This window comes from Rutilus rutilus (assembly GCF_951802725.1).
Source record: "Rutilus rutilus genome assembly, chromosome: 18".
NCBI lineage: Eukaryota > Metazoa > Chordata > Actinopteri > Cypriniformes > Leuciscidae > Rutilus > Rutilus rutilus.
The window spans coordinates 11,289,122-11,305,752 of NC_140231.1; the positions used below are offsets into that span (position 1 = coordinate 11,289,122).

At 39.0% G+C, this 16,631-nt stretch overlaps 1 protein-coding gene across 2 annotated transcripts in view; it reads left to right on the forward strand.

Moving 5' to 3' along the window:
• The window catches only part of sgcd (sarcoglycan, delta (dystrophin-associated glycoprotein)), a 207,337-nt gene that overhangs the window by 157,979 nt on the left and 32,727 nt on the right, over window positions 1–16,631 (forward strand). The gene's annotated exons all lie outside the window — the stretch shown is intronic.

Below are 16,631 nucleotides of genomic sequence, written 5' to 3' on the forward strand. Positions count from 1 at the left end.
TTTGAAAAGGCCTCTCAGTTTCTGGTCACATTTGGCATGGAAACAAGAAGCACTTGGCAGTGCTTTCCAACATTAAAACCCCAGATGGGTAGAATATATATGTATGTTTTTTTTCCCCCCATTTATCTTATTTTTTTCAATGATTTATTTTGGGAGGTGAAAAAAATCCTGGACTGTTCAAGGTTGTTTTGTGCTGTATTTGATCATGGAGCTTTGCTTGTCTCAAAGGTAGAGCTAAACTTCCTTTAAAGTGATTACTCAAGCCTGTGTACATCCATTTTCCCCCAATGATTTTCCCTAAGCCACAGTTCATTACCTTACAGCCACTCAAACTCCGCAACGGACTGCAGCGAGAACAGGAGTATTTAGAACTGAATGTTTCTCTTTCGGATTTTATCTCAAGTGTTTCTGGGGTGATGCCAGGCATCTGAATTAGTTTGGCGGACCACACAGGGACGATGTGCACGTTTTGAGGTCAGGAAAATCCTGCTACTCTAATACTGAGATAAATGCCTGTCTCCTTTTACGAGTCTATAGCTTAGAAACAATCTTAAGAGCTCCTGCCAATAGATCTACGCTGTAATGTCATGACAGCTGAGAGTGAGTCTGGGGTAAACACAACTTCAATTGCCATCAGAACACATCTGATCAACTCAGAATACAACTTTACACCTGTCAGTCCAAGCAAGACTTAACAAATAGCAATGTTCACTCTAATATTTGTTCTTTGACAAAACCTCTTTCTATTGGGCAAATCTTTCAAAAAATCTGACTCAACCAATGACTTGCAGGGCTTGACACCTACTTTTTTCCCCAAGAAAATTAAAAATTTAGGCACAAAGAACTTTATTGCAATGCAAATTGATAAAATAATTAGTTTTTCCTTAATTAAAAGAGATACAATGAGACATGGCAAAATTATTTTATTTATTTGAATTCAAAAAGTACACTAGGTTTTTAATTATTTCAGCTTCAAACTGTTTTTTTTAATGTAATAATTATGGGATTATGTATATTTTAAACATTGAATTAAATACCAGATACAGTGTATTGTGTAACCAAAATACTAATAATAACTAGGGGGAAAAAATCTGCACAATGCAGGACTTTTAATTATAAACAAGCTTATTTTGAAATGTCTTAACTGCTCCACTTCAGGGGGGACTGCCCTCACTGGCCTGAGCCCTCGGGTGTGAGGACCTCTTCTGGGAGATAATGACGGTCCTCAGATCCGTCTTACCCCTCGAAGACTGCGGCTGAGAGCGCCCTCCCTGTCCCCAGCCTTTCTGTGGGGGAACACGGGAGGCTACGCTCTGCTTCTGGGTGGCACGGTGTGAGGAGTTGGCTTTGGTATTTTGGGGCTGCTCCCACTCAGCAGCAGCGGACACATGAGAGCGACGGGGGAGGAGCTTCTGGAAAGCGGCCGCCTGCTTGGCTGCCTCCTGGAACCTCTCGACGACTGAAATTACAGCGTCGCCGAAGAGGCCAGAAGGTGACGGGGCGCATCCATAAGAAAAATATTGTCCTTCTCTTTAATATTGCTTAGGTTGAGCCACAGATGCCTCTCAGTGGCCACCAGGGCTGCCATAGATGGATTTAGCCGTCTCCTTGGTGGCCCTGAGTGATAAATCTGTGGCTTGGCGTAATTTGCAAACGTCAGGACCAATTCCCCTGCCCTCGTCCATGTCTCTTAACAACACAGCTTGGTAGGCCTGCAGCAGCGACATGGTATGAAGGCATGCTGCAGCCTGACCAGCAGCTGAGTAAGCTTTACCCACTAGCGAAGATGTGGTTCTGACTGGCTTAGTGAGTAATGCCGGGGCCTTTAGGGAAGATGCAGTTAGATGCACCGGGGGAGAGATAGCTTGCGAGCGTTTCTTCCACTTTTGACATCACCCCATAACCGTGCTCTTTATAATTCGACATAGAGGAATAGTTTGATGATTGTGCACTATACATTCTGTACGAAACCGGTTTTTCCCAGGATCTCGACGCCTCAGTGTGGAGATCGGGAAAAAAACTATAGACCCCGCCGTTGAGGTTGTGATGGCAGGAAGCGTTCGTCCAGCCTGCTTTTGGAATGAACGTTCTGCTCATCTGCTGGCCAGTCAATACTCAGTCTTTCAACTGCTCTTGTCACAACCTCAACCCGCTCCTCAAACGTATGAGACTGAGGTGGCGAGTCCTCAGTATCTCTTGCATAGACACTGGTAACATCTAGTTCCTCAATCGGGGCGGAAGGAACCGCAGCACGTGCTTCCAAACCCTGAGAGAAGGCACTGGACCTATCAGGTGAAGGCAGAGATAAGGCTGGGCCCGTCTTTAACCCGCTGATAGATTCATTTGCGAACCCCATGACTGTGATCGCCGCTGTGCCTCGGCAGCAGCGGGACCAGAGCCCCGGGGAACCCTAAACCTAACCCTCCATTCCTTGAAGTGATTGATTACAAGGTAGTTTGTGATGTCAGAAACACCAGCGATTTCAAACCGCGATTTTGAGTCTTTGGTTCACTGCAGTTTTAAGGAGAAAATACTCAGCAATGGTGTTGACTGATGAATTTGCACATAGTTTGTCTTAAAGCATATTAAAAACACCACATAGACATATAAACAACATTAAAATCTTGATTTTCACAGGGGGACTTTAAGTGTGTATAAAAACTTTAACTCACGTTCATTCAGTGTAATGAAAATAAAAGTTTCTATTTTAATTGACATTTACATTTACATTGTTAGAGGTTAAAAACAGTTTACGAAAGGTGGGTTAAAAATGTAACTATAGGAAACCAACATGAATACAAAGAGTATTTTTATATTTATGCATTTGGCAGACACCTTTATCCAAAGGGACTTTCCATACACATCCACATTTTATCAGTTGCCATTGCCACGCTCTACCTATTTAAGTTAAAGGAAGGAAGAGTTCTTTGAGATGCTAGTACAAAGTAAAAAGTGGTAACCTGCAATTGTTACATTAAAGAGCTATTTCTACCTGATCTTACCATTAAATTTAGTTTTGTTGGTGTGACCTAATGTATATTTAGGTTGATTCAGTAGTGTGTAATAAAAAAAAATCGATTAAGTTTAGAAGTTACCATTTGCAGCACATCTTTTAGGTTACCATTTTTTTCAATACTGAGCGTTTTCTAAAGAACTGGAGATGAATGTTCCTTGTGGGACTTAAAAAGATTCTGCTATGCCATGAAGGCCTTTTTTTTTGCTTCTAATTAGAGGCTTTACTTTAAACAGTGTATGCACAAATAAATGAAAACGCATATACAGTCACTAAATGGGATGAATCATAGTTTCATAAAACAATCCAACCTTAAAGTCTTCCAGAACATGAAGAGCTCGCTGTGAAAACTTTTCTTTTCATTCACTCGCTGACTTTTCTTTCATGTGCTCGTCTCAGTGCAGAGGAGAATCATTCCCAGCTGGAGACATTTGATTACAGTATTTTGCAACTCTTTTATGATAAGCAGTGCTTCATCTGATGAGAGACTGCCATAGTATAAGTGTCGGCCCCGATATAAAAGAATACAGAGCAGGGAAGAAAATTCAAAACATCTCACGAGGGGCGGGGGAGAAATTCTGTTCGTATTTTGTTCAGCTCCACAGGAAGAGCAATAAGAGCAAATTAGGACAGACCCTGCAACATCTGCTCAGGCGCGTTACCTTATTTCAATATGAGCTACTGGAAAGACCTTGACTATTTTACTAAGATAGTGGGTTTGTTTTTTGTGCTTTTACATGATGAGACAAAATTCAGGAAACTGTCACCTAACCACGAACACTGAAATGCCAAGCATTCGAATTTACTAATGAAAGGCTGCAATATTTTCTGAAATTTATAGTTATTTATATCTGAAACAATGATATGGCTTCCGTGCTGATGTTGTCCCAGGAGCGTTATATTAGTCGGAGCTGAATGTCATTCTTCATTAATTTTAACAATCAGATGTTAAAGAGGGGAAAGCAATTTGCTTGGGTACCAAAGTCACTCCCGAGAGATGCTATGTCAAGCTTCGAGTCTCATAATGTATGAGTAATTAGGCAATTTTACATTAAAATGTTAGATGGTTTTTAAAAATTGCCTTATGTAGCTGTTCGTTTGTTCCCTTCTTTCGTGTAATCTTTTATTTTATGGTTTCTAGGGGCATAAAGAAATATTAAGGTTGAGACACAGCAGAGAAATAATGTGGTGTGATTAAAATAGCTCATAGTGGAGGCCAGACATAATCTGTTGTTAACATAAATATGTTTTTTAACATTAATGCATTAGCTATAACATTAACTAATGAGCACAAATATTTTTAATGCATGTATTAATTTTTGTAAATGTTAGTTAATAAATATACAATTTTATTAGGTATTTAAAGGCCAAGCTTCCGCGGAGAGAGAGGTTGCAGCGCGGCAAGTTCAAACTAAACAGACATTTAAGAGATACGGTATACAGTCATACAACTTATTACACAGCATTTCGCCATTGACGCCATCTGGGGTCACGGGTTTCGCTTTTTGCTCATTCCTTATCCGTTAACTGCCGTTTAGCTTTCACCTGCCAGCAACTGTAAATAATTCAAATAGGATGTATGGCTCATCCCTTGGTTACAGGAATACAATCAAAAAAGCCCAAACTGCACAATCGCTTGAAACCACTGTCATTCGCCCCAGTTTCCTTTCCTAAAGTCTTACTGGAAAATGACTGGGGAGCATCAGTGATGTTGAGAACCTGAGATGAGACATAGCAGCGCTCCGCTGTGATAATCGAAACGGGCCGTGACAGCGAATTTGCTGAATATGTCAGATTGTGCTTGTAGCTCTTCCTCACCAGTATGTTCAGTTAACAGCAGTCCGTGGAATAATGATATTAGCAGTTGGATTATTTGCTTTAATTATAATTAACATGCATTGACTAGCCTCAATTATATTCCAGTGACTCACAGCTGAAAGTTATTTGTTTTTATATGTATATATATATATATATATATATATATATATATGTGTGTATAAAAAAACAAGATCATATTTTTGTCTATTAAAGAATATTCAATTCACTGCAATTATCGCAGCATGCAGCACTTAATGTTGTCTGTAATTAAAGCTGTTAATTGAATCTATAGACAAATTTGATTCGCTCCTTCTCGACGGGCTTCAATCTCAATGCATTTGTTGGGGCGATGGAGATTAACAGTCTGTGAAATGTGGTACAGGAGGATCCTTTACAGAGGAAATATGGCCCCTACATTTCACTGTTTTATTATGGCTGAATGGAAAATTTGCTGTGCTGAGTGACCATTGGAATTCTGTCAGATGACCATGGTAAGCGGATGATAAAGAGTCTATAAAAGCAGGTAAATTATGGTTAAGGCTCCGCTGTACCCACACACACAGAAATAATTCAGCTTCTCTCTGGTCACCAAGCAAGATTAGATTTTCACATTGAGCACGGTATATTGCTGCTGTGTGTCTCACGTCATGCCTTGTTATCTGAAACCTCATGGCATTATGAGCACACAAACATACCAAGCATCATTCTTGCAATTTTGTGATATTTATAAGGGGTTTGATATATGGTTCTTTTTATAACATTTTCAATAGGAGCTGTATTAGTTGAGGCTACTCACTATTTTGATAATTTGGCCGTACAACAATCATTTCTTCTGTGAGATGCAATGTGAAGTGGAGTAAATTTAGTAGTACACATTGAAATATGTGAGCTTGTCTACATACAGTACACATTACAGTGTTCAGGCTAAATTACACAATATGCGATAAATGTTGAACACAAACTTCTCCATTCTTTACTGTAGCCTATTAAAGAGATAATAGCTAACTTAAAGTTATTGCTATAAGTTAGAACAATCGCTTTCAGTAATGAAACAATAGTTTTCAAAACCATGTTGCAGCAATTGAACACACTCCATTGTGCAGCGTAGTGGGCACTTAGGAAGTCTGAATCAGTTTGTTTGCACAGTTCATGTAAATCACTAGTCAAATAAATGATTCATCATTCAAATAAATGATTCATCGAGTCTTTTAAGTTTAAAGGGATGGTTCGGAGTAAAATCAACCTAGGGTCCTTTGCACCATGACCTCGAACCACCCCCCCAGAAGCCTTTTCCCTTGGTCGAACATTATTAAAGTTAGCGCTTTAGATATCAGCCGAATGGCTTAGTGCAGGCGCTAACGGATCCAAGGATGTATCTCGTAAATTACCCCACTAAGGCTGCATTTACACTGCAGGTCTTGATGCCCAATTCCGATTTGCTGACTATATCCGATCTTTTAAAAGTGACCCGTATCCGATATTTGCATTTACACTATACACTGCCAAAACAACCAAATTTAGACGTTCTGACCCGGAAAATGAAGTAAAACAGCTCGATATGCAATGGATGCAGAAGCAGACAAAATTATTTTGTATTTTTACAAATATACCCCGCGGGGGCTCTGTGGATAATCCGCGGATCAGGCGGGTTAAAGGTGAACTAAGTAACTTTTTTTACCTTAACTGAACAGCTTCGGAGTCATTGGAATGGTTATAATACTTATTTCGGGTTGAATGGTGGTCGTTTCGCACCCCCCTGGTGCCCGTGAGCGGAAAATACGCACTTGCAACTTTGAGACGGCGGGCCGCCGGCCGCCGCGTCAGGAAGTATCGCGTGATATCAGGTCTCGCGATGTAAACAACTGCTTTACGGCCAAAAGAAATCTGCTAAAATGCCGTCATTATTGCGCTCCCTCACGCTGTCCGAACCTGAATGAAGAAGACGTTTTAAAGAATGTCCCATTTGCTTTGATGTTGTTGATCTGCTAGCCTCTGGTGTCTGAGAATCACCAACGAGTTTTTACAACAGTGTTGTCAAATATCTATTCCGAAGCTGTGGGGGGAGCTCTAGAGAGAAACCTGCGAGCAAAAAGCGAGAATACAGCGTAGAAATCCCGAAGCTACTGAGTGCTGCTTTAAGTAGGCTAATAAAAATAACATTCTGATTAATTTCGGGTGGGTCGCGGGTGGATATGATAAATCATTATTAACAAAAATATGAACTACATTCTCTCAAATATGAGTATGTTCCATTCCAGTTTAAGTTTCAAGGGAGTAAAGCCTGTTTATGCCATTAAGAAAATGAAATTCTGTCAAATAAATTTTGTTTTAAAGAAATGTTCGTTTAAAAGCAGTGCTCATTCATCAGTGTATTATGTTAACGAGATGCGCGCATCAACCGTCGCCTCGAGTCCGCTGTTGAAGGTGATGATCATCCATTTATCCTCACGCGTAACAACACATACGAATACATAATTTGACCATCGGGTACGGATACTTAAATCAGACAAAAATATTGGTGCGGGTGAGTGGTGGGTGGATGATTTGTTTTTGGCTGCGGATTCGGGTGACGTTGGAGCTCATCCAAGCATCTCTAATTATCCAGTGTTTTGCTTTCCGCACTATTTTCCAAAATCAGCAAAACATTGTTCTCGTAAGGCGGAGAAAAAAATACTCCACTGTGTTGAGCCTTCGTCCTCCATCGCACCATTAATAAGTCATGTGATCGCAGTTGGTGTCCACCTGAGTTGACGTCCCTTTTTTAAATGACGTATGACTCGCATTTACTGGGGAATATCCGATTTGTCTGCTTACATGGCAGACGCAAATGCACGTATCCGATTCATATCCGATTTATTACCACATATGAGTGAGGCCTGAATCCGATCTGAGAAAATCGGAATCCATGCGTTTTTTTCCTGCTTACACTTTCACCGGTCATATCCGATCTGTTCCACATGAGAGGAAAAAATCGGAATTGGGTCACTTGAACCATGCAGTGTAAATGGGGCCTAATAATGCCCAGAATGGTACCAAACTTCTACAGTAGTGCAAATAGGTTCTGTACTCATAAAACGAGGCATTGGAAAGTGTGTAAGTACATCAGGAGTTTATTTAAATAACACTTGCCTGAAGGCTTATGCTACCGCTAACCCGGACGTCGACGTCACTTCCGTGATTTGGGAAAAGCACGTAAAAGTCCTGGCAGAAAGTGATGCTTAAGGATGTAGTGTAACGACGAATTATATCTTTTTTTCCGAAGTGTTGACAACTAAGTGTTAACTCATAATTGTTGCAAACCGGTACTACCAACAAAATATTAGTGCATTCCTGGAACTGACCGTCGTTACACTACATCCTTATGCATCGCTTTCAGCCAGGACTTTTACGTGCTTTTCCCAAATCACGGAAGTGACCTCGACATCCGGGTTAGCAGTAGTTAGCAGAGCAGTTCGCCCTACTACGAGTTAGTTTACCATCGAAATTATTTCGAGGCTGTTATATTAAGGCGAGACACGGCAGGCAAAAACATCGTTTTTTTTACTGGTCAATTTTGAGATTTGGGGATATTTGTCTTCAATAACATGTTTTCTTTCAGACTTGTGTTGAAAAAAAGTCCGAAATACACATTTAGGTCTTTATTTTATTACACTTTGTCTGTTTGCGTCTGTAGATTTCTCATAAATTCAACAAAAATTCCCGTTCTTAATCAACGTGCTGCTCCGTGATCTCTGCCGTCAGCCTGTCATCAGAAGCACCGTTAGGAAGCTCCCTCTCTTGTGTACAATCCTGTCGGATCCAAATATGGTCATTTCCTTTCTATCAGCAACCAATCGTGAAAGTAAAAGGGCTGAATGCGCAATCTCATTGGCTGATGAAAAATCTTTAAAGCCCGTTTTCTCAAAATGACTTTTCTCTCATACTCCAAGGACGAAATCTCCACTTCAGTAGCACCTATATACACCAAACTTTCCAGACTTGTACCTAGTTATATTATGAAGACATTTACAGAGGGATTTGTAAATATATTATTCCTAGCCTGATTTATATAACATTTTATTCCAAAAAAACATGGCGAAAATCTTTTTTTTAAGGCTATTGACAGTATTTTCTGATTTACAGGATAACAAAAGTAGATATCCATAAATCCCTCTGTAATTTTTTTCCCATCTAATATGTGAACACAATGAAAAAATAATTTTCAACCTGGCTTTATCCAATACTCAGATATCGTTTTTTTAAATATATGCAAATTAGTGCATATTTGATTAGATATTGCCTGATTTGCATATTTAAACATTCAATTACAGAAAACTTGTAATAATTTTTTTTCTCATCTTAATGTAGGTAATCAACTGGGAAAGTTTCATGGTGATATCTGCTAGTTAAAAAATTTACCCTATTCACCTGTAGTGTCTCGCCTTAAGGTACAAATCTTGCATAGTGTGCCTTTAAATATTAAGTTTATTTTGAAAGTTTTTTTTATTTTTATTTTTATTTTATGGTAGTATGACTGAAAGTATTTTAAATTTCAAATTACTTCCCTAATACTGACTGTATAACTGTTTATAAAAAAAAAAAAAATGCATTTTAGTCACAGCACCACTCTCTGTACATTTTCATTAATTTGATGAAGGATACACTCCATTTCTCTTATATAAACCTGTATGTGCTCAAAGCCTCTGTAAACATTTCTTCTCTGCCCAAGGTCTTCTTTTCTCTTTTGCCCAAATGCACACAGTCGTATAGCCCAGAGCGTCACGCTCACTGTAGCGATGACAAATTGCTCTATTGCAGAGGATGGTGTTATCTCCCTAACGGAAGGTCTGTTCATCTATGTGATGATGCATTCTTGTGTTTGAGGTTGCCTCAATTAACACACTCTCCATGCAAAAACTGGACAGGCTTTGTGGAGGTAAACACCTGGGGTCTTTATTTAGGGTTGCCATTTTATTTCAAATCCCTGGTTTTCAAAACTACCTTTTGAAGCGACCCTTGATAATTAACTGCTTAGTTGTTTGTTTTTCGCAAGCTTCTGAGATACAAATGCCACGGCTGTCTCTCAAATGCCTAGTCTAGTGCTTAGAACTTGCGCCAATATGCACTGAGCTGTGATGCAAGAGATGCAGGTGTAAGATGCAGGTTTTTTAAATGAATAAATTATATTTAAATATTTACACTGTAAAAAAGGTAGATATTATTTACACTATATGTAATAGAAGGTTGATTCATACCACTACATTATTTACTCTTAAATACTTTTGTGTGTAAATTGTAAGTTACAACAATTAAGTGTAAATAGAAGTAAAATGCTATTTCTACTATGGGTAAATATGGGCGAAAATATTGAGGGTTGCGTTTTCTGTCATCTCTGCATGAGAATCAGCAAGTAGCACATGTTGAGCTGATGCATAATGATTAATGTATATGGTTCTTATGGTGTCATTATTTATTCAAAGGTTTTGCGTGTGTACAATATATTGGATCTATTCATGTTTTTACATTGTACTTAAATTTAGAAAATACCTGCATGGAATTACATCTACAATTACACTGTTGACCCCTTAATCCACCCTTAAACCTGCCCACGCCATCAAACCTGTCCTAACCTTACCTGTAACCCACCACAATCGCAGCAAAAGTGTTTTGCAACATGAAAACAGTGAGTACATTGTACACAAAGTACAGTAGTCAAGGTTTGAAGTGGATCAAAACCTTTCATCAAAGTTATACATGAATTTCGAACAATACCCGTTCTCATCTTAGGACAACTTTGATGAACTTACTAAGAAAATACAAAATTATAATAATCTTGCACAGAAACACATTTCCTTTTTCATATGAGTAGCAATAAGTTACCCACTGGGAATCTTGCTACAAGTTGGTCTGACTCTAACGTGCTATTGGCTGCAGACAGATAGCTGCGATTTCGCCTCATTTGGCCACCTGCAGCGGTGTTCCACTGACACAGTTGCCTGCATTGCCGTTAACGGATGGTGCCCGGTTGTCTCCATTAATCAGCGGTAACAAGCTGTTGTGCTCTGACCGCACTCTGAGCATTATACAGTCATACCGCCCTGCAGTTCTGCCAGTGATTTACTCACGTTCATGTGGAGTCCGTCTAGTCAATGCACAACACATCTCTGCTGGATACAAGCCCATCCAACCCTAATATCCAGCTGTAAGCGGCAACACTACAGTAGCATTTTATGATTAAAAAGCCTTATCAATGTGTCTCACTTTAAATGAATGAATTTAAGCTAACTACTATGTAATAACATTTGCATTAATCATTTCTTACACAGACGTGTAAAGTGTACATGGAAACCATACTTGAGTAAAAGTACAAATATCTCACATTGAAAATGACCAAATTCCCCAATTTTAAGTCACCAATTCCAATACGACTTGAGTTTTAAATTAGGCTATCTGATTTTAACAGTACTAAAGCACTTTACTCGTACTAAATGTAGGCTCAATGATACACTAGCTCTCAACACCTAGGGCCCTATTTTAACGATCTGAAACGCAAGTGTCAAAGTGCAAAGCGCAAGTAACTTTGTGGGCGGGTCTTGGCGCTGTTGCTATTTTCCCGGCGGGATAAATGACTCTTGCGCCTGGCGCAAATCTAAAAGGGGTTGGTCTGAAGTAGCTTCATTATTCATAGGTGTGGTTTGGGCGTAACGTGAAATAAACCAATCAGAGCGACATCTCACATTCCCTTTAAGAGCAGGTGCGCTTGTTCTAAAGCGGATTCCTATTATAACGGCGGATTTGCCAGGAGCGGTTCACAGCCGAGGAGACCGACGTTCTCGTCAGGGACGTTGGGGATGGAGAAACACATCCAAATTAACTTCGGTTAAACAGGTGTATGATAATTTGGGTAAATGTGTAAGCTAGATGTATGCTTTTATAATAAAATGTCTATCTATCTATCTATCTATCTATCTATCTATCTATCTATCGTAATAATGTATGATTTGCAAAAATAACTGCTGCGTCTGTGTGTAGATGAGAGAATCAAAGTGTATGCGCGTTGTGCACACGCTACATTGATTAAGGCCAAGCATGCGCCCTTAAAATAGCATATGAATAACATGCGCAATGCGCCACTGACTTTAAACTTGTTTTCTAAACCTGTAAAATAGCATGAGGGAACGTTTGCGCCGGAACACGCCTCCTCTTTGCGCTGAACCGCCCCGGGGTGCGCAAGTGTATTTCTTAGTTAACCGACGTGCATCTGTGGAGGGAAAAGTCCGCTGTGCGCGGGTGCAAAATAGGAATGATACATGCGTCCGTGTACAAAGTCAATTGCGCTGGGTGCAAGATAGGGCCCCTAAAGCCGCAGTCACACTAGATTTGAGCATGTAAAATTTCTTCAGACACTGAAACGGTCGTGATATGACTTCACGGTCTGCAACATCTTTTTTTTATAAACATGAATTCAACATATAACAAATAGTAATACACTAAAAATGTAAAGAACATACAATCTCCAATAGGACAATACAATCATACAATAGAGTTCACTAAAATAGAACTTTGGAACGCAGCGAAATGTGAAACTTTCGCATGACCTTGCATTTCCAGTCTGACGCATTTGCATGCGTTTGAATAATATTCATTTGAATTAAAAGTGCAGTGTGACAGTCCCTTTAGAGACATGGCACTGAAAAACAAGAAACATTGTATTTGTGAGGAGAGCAATCACGTTTATTTTCTAAAATCTAACTAAATCTGAACACCTCAATATTGCAATAAACCAAGGTCTACACAACAGATTCTTAAATGTCTACAAACACTCAAGACTTAGTTAAGCTCAAGTGCTCAAACCAATATCCTTCAAAAATGTTCTTCAATGTAAAGGATAAATAAAATAAGTAAAATTGAATAGTCAAAGGCTGCGTTTACACTTGGCATTAAAGGAGAACTCCGGTCAATTTTAACATTGAGCTCATTTTTTTGTAAATTTGGAGTGCTGTCAGTACAGAGAACAACGACAAAAATCGGTGTTGCCTACACCGTGTTATCCTCTTTTTAAAATTTGCACCCTGTTGACTTCAATGGGGCAGGTTTTAAACCTGCGTTTAGCCTGCTTTAACATCCTTGATTTGTCATTACAAGTGCACAGCCATGTGAGTGAGTTTATTTAGAGTGAACACGGTGAATCTGACTGCAGTAGATGTGAAAGAAATGAATAAAAATGATAATAATTCAGCCAGCGAAAATACCTGTATTTACATCCTGTTTTCGGTCGAAGTCCATAGTAATCGATTGTCGAGTTCACGCGCATAGGTTTAGTACCTATGATCACGTGCATGAACTCGACAATTGACTACTTTGGACTTCGACCGAAAACAGGATGTAAATACAGGTATTTTCGCTGGCTGAATTATTATCATTTTTATTCATTTCTTTCACATGTAATCTCAGGATGTAAACATGGCTGTGCACTTGTAATGACAAATCAAGGATGTTAAAGCAGGCTAAACGCAGGTTTAAAACCTGCCCCATTGAAGTCAACAGGGTGCAAATTTTAAAAAGAGGATAACACGGTGTAGGCAACACCGATTTTTGTCGTTGTTCTCTGTATTGACAGCACTCCAAATGTACAAAAAAATGAGCTCAATGTTAAAATTGACCGGAGTTCTCCTTTAACATGCGATCACTGTGATCCGGTCAAGCAGATTGGATCATAAGCCAATCAGGACACGGTGTGTTTACACCTGTCCACATCAACACTGTAAAAAAAAATCTAACCTCCCCAACTCGAAATTTTCTAGTTACTGGTCACATCTAAATTTTTCAATTGGCCCAAGTGAAATTCTGTAAATTTATCATTTATAATTTTATAATTTACAGAATTTCACTAGGGCCAATTAAAAAATTTTGATGTGACCAGTTACTAGAAAATGTTGAGTTGGGGAGGTTAGAATTTTTATTTAAGTGGCTTCTGTATCTGGATAACAGATCGGATCTCACATTCCCGCGGAAAAAAAAAAAAAGAAAAAGAAAAAAAAGGATGGCTCCGGTGCAAAGTGGCCCCCGGGGACCAAACGAAATTTTTCCATAGAAGTCTAGTGGGGCTACATGCCCACCAAATTTCATGTTCCCCGGTGTTTCGGTGTCCCTGGTATCGTTGACGAAAAATTTACGGGGGTCCCAGCGCAGGGGGGGGAAGTGGCCCCCGGGGACCAAACGAAATTTTTCCGTAAAAGTCTAGTAGACCAACATACCATAAAAATTTCTTCATCCTCGGTGCCACGGTTCAGGTAGTTATTTAGGAAAAACTGCATTTTTTGGGGTTTGGGGGGGCCCAGCGCGGGGGGGGAGTGGCCCCCGGGGACCAAACGAAATTTTTCCTTAGAAGTCTAGTGGGGCTACATGCCCACCAAATTTCATGTTCCCCGGTGCTTCGGTGTCCCTGGTATCGTTGACGAAAAATTCAGTAAGGTGACGAAAAAAAAAAAAAAAAAAAACTTTGACAATCCCTATATGACCGCTTTCGCTAGCTACGCTAGCGGCGGTCATAATAATGTGGATAGATGCCGTAATGGAAACGGTACCGAGAAACGTATGAGTCCGAGAACATTGCCAGCTGTGGTGGGGAAAATGCGCGTTCTTTACAGAAAATGAATGGTTCTGCAACTTTAGAAAGCAAACATTTCAGTATATTTGCGATGTACTTCGCCCTCGACTGTATCGCAAAACCACACAGCTACGTGCAGCAATTCCTGGAGAGAGGGGTGGGAATGATGACAGTGGGCGGGGTTTTGTGTGACGTCCACCTGTAAATGCAGACACGATGTAATTGCATTACTCATTGCAAATGTATTGGAGTAAAGAGTATGTATACTTTGTTGTTGTTGTTTTTGTTTTGTACAGTGTTGTGACATTTATCTAATCCTGTTCCCCATCATTTCCTGTCTTTCCTCCACTACGCCAATAAAGAGGCCAACAGTAAAAAAGAACCTCATAGTGTATCTGTTTAGAGCAATACTGTTATTTGTACACTGCAAAAAAAAAAGATTTTTTTTTTTTTACAAAAATCACAAAGGCCAGACTTAATGCCCCGATATACTCACGGTGAAGTTCTTTTTCGTTCTTCATTTAGGGGTAAAACGATGTTTGAAATACATGAGAAGCAATATAATGTTAGCGAATATCCGATGCCGCCCGCACACTGCTGAGCCACAGTTAGATAAATATGTAAATATATGCTGCGCACTTTCCTCTCAATAACAAAATAAACACACAACAAAATTGAGAAAACATATGATATGGATGTGTTTGCACAAGCTCTGCAATTCGGAGCTCTAGTAAAATCATGTCACTTTTGTTTATATAGCACTATTATACACTGTAAAAAATTTCTAACCCTCCCAAATCAAAAATTTCAAGTGACCGATAACATCTACATTTTTCAATTGGCCCAAGTGAAAATCTGTACATTTAATTTTATAATTTACAGAATTTCACTTGGGCCAATTGAAAAATTTAGATGTTATCGGTCACTTGAAATTTTTTATTTGGGAGGGTTAGAATTTTTTTACAGTAGTTTGCCTAAAATCAAGCAGCTTTACCATATTAAGAAACTAAGAAACAAATATCATGAAACTAAGACAAATAACCGAATATGCGTAACATTCTAAAGCACATGTAAAGTACTTGATTATAATTTTACCTGTAGAGTTATTTGATATTACATTTAGTTAATATACAGTATATTTTAAATGTACCAAAGTGCAACTTTATCATTATAAATGTGTAATTACAAATATATTTAAATACATGACGTACACGTTTCAACAGAACTGACATTAAATTGTATTTTAATTTAACCATGAATGTTTGTCAAAACTCTTGGCAGTACATTTTAATCATATATTAAAGACAACATAAGTATGAATTATACATAAAAAAAAAGTCCTACTTAAGTGGGTCAAAAAAGCTATTATACATTTTTTATTTATTTGTAAATATGTAATTAAGTGTCTGAAACCATTACATTAAGTTTGCATATTCTTTTAAAGTAGATTATATATTATAAAACAAGTACTGTTTTTACCTAAATATACAAAAATGTACTTCTTTTTTACACGGGTTGCCTCTGAAGTAATCTTGCTTGGATACTGATACTGGAAAAAATCTGACTAAAACAATGATTTGACAGTGTATTTTGAAAGTGTGCCAACTTGTCAGGCAGCAGTCGCTCAGCGGAGAGATTCTCTTTGATCGGACACACTCCAAAGCATTTTACGTGGTGCCACAACTGACAGGTTCATAAGTAAACAAAGCATCTTTTCAGAGGGAGCACCTTCCGACTCGCGGGTCAGAATCTATTGTGGTTCCTGTGCCAATGGACAAATCCATTAAGTGAATCTTTATGAGTGCCCAGAACACTTGAGCACTGGCCCATAACTCCAGGATTGATCAAATGTGACACTGAGGGAAGAGGAAAGTCGCAGCCAATGAAATAGAAACACAATGATAAAATCATTTGAGATGGGGACGGTATGTGGAAGTTAAAGTGAAACTTGAATGGCTTTATCGATTACCCCCTCAATCTGTTTATGAAGTTTATTTTGCAGGGTGTCAGCAGGGAGCAGGATTGTTTGGAAGAATTAGCCCGTGATTATCTAGGGTTTGTCCAAGTCATTGAAAGCGTTGGCTTTAATGAGGTGGGGGATTGAAAAAATGATATATCAATACCTCCCCAGGTGGTTTATCGAGTTGATGTTGTTGGAGTTTGCAGCTAATTTGGCTATAGACAGTCTGAAAATAATGTAACGCTAATGGA